Source organism: Typopeltis vanoorti, chromosome 10 (assembly GCF_054136105.1).
Source record: "Typopeltis vanoorti isolate ZY-2024b chromosome 10, IOZ_Tvanoo_1.0, whole genome shotgun sequence".
Lineage (NCBI taxonomy): Eukaryota > Metazoa > Arthropoda > Arachnida > Uropygi > Thelyphonidae > Typopeltis > Typopeltis vanoorti.
Window position 1 is genome coordinate 110,728,524 of NC_143558.1, and position 5,627 is coordinate 110,734,150.

Sequence of the window (5,627 nt, forward strand, 5' to 3'; positions counted from 1 at the left end):
AATAATTCTTATTTCAGACTGTGTATTTTAATAGGATTAACTCTTTATTTCTGGTGTGAAAACTTTGTAGAATAGTTTTAAATAAAGTATTTTCAGAAAACTTTACATGAATCTATGTTTAGTCATCAGTTAAAAATCCGAAACTGCACAGAAGTCCAAAGATTATATATATATATATATATATATACTAGGGGGGGGGGCTCCTCCCCCCCTGACGCCTACGTCCACCCCCAAGTTGCTGGCTGGTAGGCCAGTTCTCCTTGATTTCTGATGATTCGAATTTTGAATACTCGAAAAGGGGGGATCCCCCCGGCGACTACGCACTCAACCCCCCCCCGAGTTCCGGACGTGTAGGCCGGTTCTCCTTTAATTCTGATGACTCGAAAAAAACATCCAGAGTTTTTTTTTATTTTTTTTTACTTGTCACTGCTTTGTGGCGCATGCTCTAGTACTACAGAGTGCAACACGTATCAAATGTTATTGAAGGTAACAAAAAAAAATTGCACATACGTGTAGGTCTATCACAAAGTAAGCGTTATATTTTAGAAATACGCCATTTCCTCCATAAATATATATAAAAAACAAAGTATTATTGTGAAAATGCAATTATTAACACTAATACCATTGAGTCAACCCTACCATTGGAAAGTGCCGCATTAAAATACTAGAAAAATGCTTATATTACCGCAAAAACGCCAGAAAATATCAGCTGTGAAAGGTTCGAGTTCTATGACTTGGTCCTAATTTTCTTTTACAGTTCCTTCTATCAGTTACTTCAGACATGTTGGCCGTTATATTTTCTTACTACATTTCAGCACTCCAATATATGCCGAGTAATTTTTGGTGTTATTAATTTTTTTTTCTATTAATCACACACACACACGAGAAGTTGCAGAGCCTATAAGTACTGGTTCAATACACTGGCTGGGATTAAGAATGAAGAAATCTATTGGTATTACTTTGAATAGCTTGAGGTTGTATTTCTTCGGATATACTTCAATGAGAAGGTTAATGCGGAGAATAAAGATTGAATACAGAAGAATAGAAGTAGCAGGTTTGGTGAATTAGCAATTGAACTGTAAATGGACATCAGGTAGCTGTTGCTCTTGCTGTTATAGATTTAGCAGAAATGTTGGGCTGAGAGAATGATTGCTCCTAGTTCTGATGATCAGCTCCAAAACAATGTGAACCCCAACCATCTATGAGACTCGCTTGGGAGCGTAAGTAGGAGAGTGTTCGTCTGTTAGCTGACCTGCTGACGTCGAATTTTCAGAGTTTTTGGCGCACTACCTCAAATACGCGTGTATTATTTTCTAGTTCGGCTAACTTTGGATGTGACAGTAAACATAAATGTCCTTTATGATAACGGGATTAATATTTTGTATAAAGTTCGAAAATGAATGTCATTAAAAAAAAAAGACACTCTAGGAAGTGCAGATAATTGAATGTTAAGAAATGCATATGACAATACAAGAAACATTTTCTCAAGAAGCCAGCTTGGTTGGTAGAGTGGTTAACATATCCACTTTCTCCAACAGGCTACTGGTTTGATATCCATTGTGGGCATGGATGTCTCATGTGATTGTCTGTAGGCAGAAGATTTATTTCATCTCCCGGATGAGACCACCGACTCGCTTATTGGAAGCCAGAATAGAAGTGGCTTGAACCCTTCCCTAGGGAAGAGTTTCGGAACTATGTAAAAATAATTAAAAAATATATAAAATTGATAAAAAAAAAAAAAAAAAATCCTTAGATTACCTACTGTAACGAAATATACTTGCAACGTTTCATCGATGGGGATCGCATAAAAAAATAAAAATAAAAAACGCAGGACCGATGGAAGTTTTAAGGCAAGAAATCTGAGTCCTTGGATTAAAAAAAATAATAGAACACTTAATCAGATAATCAGAGTAAAATTTGCATAAATTAGACATATTTTGATAAATAACAAAAAATAGTCAATTTCAGATAAGGCATTACTTATTTCTATGTTTCCATTTCGAAGAGAATAAATCAATTTAAAATATATCAATAAAAGTTATTGCACACTTTTCAGAATAAAAGGACTTCTAACCCAATATTTTTTTCTTAACTTCGAAACCTGAAATTCATTACAAAAGCGTTCATTTTTATTATTGCTTCCTACAACAGTATTTTCAAGTTCACCTTTAAACAAAGGAGTTTAACATAAAACTAATTAATCCCCTTGTGTAGATGGCAATAATATTTTACTATGTGACTGGGATAATGATCGGAATATATCGTATCTCGAATTTGTCGAAGTCGGAGACGTACAAAACGATATTTTCCCGATTATACATGCACCAAGATGTAAGTGAAAAATCATATTTAAGAAAGCTAAGAGTCTCGCGCGCATAGACACTGAAGACAACAGATTTCAGTCTGTCGAATATATTTTTAAATACAACGTGAGCAATTTAGGAAGTTGGTAATAATTTTATATGTTCGGTGTCAACTACTTAAAAATGAGTGCAATTTTGTAAATGAACTGTGTGTGATTTGTTTATCTATCAAACCTCAACGATATCACTGAACTAGTATTTTAATACATCAATAAGAATATTGTTAAAATAATGTGCAGTAAAATGATGTCATTGGCCACTGTAGTACACCTATGCCTTTCGACAAAAAAGTTGAACACTGATATGAACTCATCTCTGGTTAGTATGACGAAATATTAATAATCTCAATATTCGTATAACGAAAATATCATTAGACAGTCAAGACTCACCGAAACCAATAAGCTCTCCCATTCTCATCAACTTATGCTGCTTGCCGGTATTTCCATGAGTACAGTTTTATACTATTTGAAACGTAAATTTTGTACTAACATTCCGCAGTATTTGAATGTTTTTGAGGCTAACAAAAACAATGTTTCGCACAGCTAGTTTGTTACATTTAAAATAGTGAGCAAAAGTTAGTCAAGCGAAATTGCTCAGTGAAAATTTTTAGCGAGAATGGGATTTTAATAGACGCCCTAATTAAAGTTCAGTTATTTTATTGTGACATTAAACCTTAAATATTATTTTAACAGTTAAAGTGTTAAATAAACATTAATATGCTATAATATATATCTGCAATCTTTGCCGCCATCTTCAAAATGCCACTTTATTATTTTGGTAAAACCTTCTACTAATTTTTGGTAGACGTAAACGTTACTTGAATTAAAAGTTTCATTAATTACTAATTTCAGAAATTAATTGGAGCTGTATAGATCTTCATGATGTCCACTGCCAAGAATGGTTTCTCCTTTGATTGTCAAATGGAAGCGAACGGAAATCAACTGTTTAGACAACATGAAAAACAAAACAACAAAAAAACGATTTCTGTACAAACAAGTCAAAACCAATTTTTATGAAATTATTGCATTTAACAGCTACTCTTTACTGCTTTAAAAACAGTAAAGAGATTTAATGGTCAAAATTTTTCTGATTTTAATTAAACGATTCTACAATGTATAGTGCAATAACTAGTGCAAACTGCTGAAAGAAGAACTATTTAAATATTTGTAACATAAATCAGTCTCTATAAAGCAAGGTATGTCATCAATAATCTTCTCGGAAATTAATATGATGTTCATCTATTTTTGGGTGAAATATAGGAAACGAATGATGTTTGTTAAAACTTGAATACCGACATGTGAAAAAAGTTGATGTTGACACACACTTCAAATATTAAGTGCAGCTTCCTGGTAAACCACAACTATTTTGTGTTCTCTACTTCGTATATCCTACTCTTAATATAGTAATATTGAGTTATTCAAAATGTACAAAGTCCATTCTCTCATCTGCTCTTGCTTTTTATTCTCTCTAAATTTGTATTCGAATAGCATTTTCTACGCCCAAATCAGTTTGAATAGATTAATTAGAAAAGAAAGTGGGATAGCCTTCGAAGTCGGTTACAAAAGCAGTGCGGAAAAGCTTTCAGCAGTAGCTGCATCTTAGAATTTTGATCATGACGAACTTAATTCAAAGTACTTACTTTGAAGAGAGAAAAGTGCATCCATTAAATGTACAAGAAAAATCTGTTTGTCTCATTACTTCACAGTTCACTTAAAATTCGTTCTTTCCCCTTGTTCGCAAAATATTGTAAGCAGAAACATTATTTAAACGAAACATCACCTGCAAACATAATTGTGTTTCTCCTGCCTTGATGTTAATTATTATTAAGCTTTGCTATTGTTGTTTAAAGGGTTATATATATATATATATATATATATATATATATATATATATATATATATATATATATATATATATATATATATATATATATATATATATTATTTTGACTCGCCACGTTTACCTTCTAATCGATAACTAATTTCCTCCTCCTTATACGTATATTAGGCCTAGTGGCCCGTTATATTCGTATTAGACACAGTCTATTACGATTTGAAACGACGATCACCTCGAGGATAAGATGGTTAACCCTTTGACTTCCGATATGTCTTATGTCTGTAGATTCGTGTGTTCGCGGTTACAAAAATCCCGACTTTCCGGGTGAAAAAAAAAAAAAAAACCCTACCTCCGTATGAGACCGGCTAACTCACTTTTAGTCAAAAGAGACCAGATGAAGATTCCTCACGTCTTGGACGGGAATGAAACCAAGGTTTTCCAACCAAAGGGCTTCGTCTATACCGACTGAGCTACGGAGACTCAGATAACTAATTTGTCTTCTGCAAAACATGCTTTTAAGGAACATAATCTGGGTTGGGAAGGGACTTCCTTTCTTTTTGTACAAATATCAAATAAAAAACCTCCGTAGCTCCATATCGACGATGCAGTTCTGAAAAGTAGAGTTCGAATCCGACCTTGAAGCAAATAATCGTTATAAGGGGATTATAAGTGTAGGCAACTTAGCTGGTCTCACTCAGCCCAATTCAACAGGAACAGTACGCTATCGAGATAGAATTAATCGCCCTGTGAGAGAACTGATTAGTTTTCTAGGGGATGCCAAGATATTTTCATTGACAGGCCATGAAGCCTAATACGTAAGAGGAAAATTAATAGAAAATATGGAATGATAACATTCTGTAAGGCATCAAAGTGTTACCGATAAAGAGAATGAAATAAACATCAAAATTAATTGCATTTCGTACGTTTGGGATGCGTTTTTTTTTTTTTTTCCTGAAAACATACATAGTTCAGATATTTCATTTGTCCTTTTTCTACCTCCACAGCATATATTAAAGGATATATTAAACAGAAACTAAATCGAAACGGGGATTATGACTAATTTACAGTATAGAATCGATACGTAATTTTTTTTGCATCGTCTATCATTTAGATATCTGCTACAGAAATCGTGTTTAAAATATATGGCGATATATTTAGATGCGTTATATATTGCACGGAATAATACTGCGCTGTTGGTGGTTGAGACTGTATTAGGAAACGCGCATTAATCTATACATAAATCTATTTCCATGAAAATGCTCTAATGAAGATTCTTATTCAGGGACGAATATATTTCATCACATCACACTAAACTAATTAGTAATGTTGGGCAAGAGAACCCCACTTAATGGCCTTCACTATATCGAATGATTTATGATATTATTTCACCACACCAATACATGAAATCACAAAAGCGTGCAAGGTCTC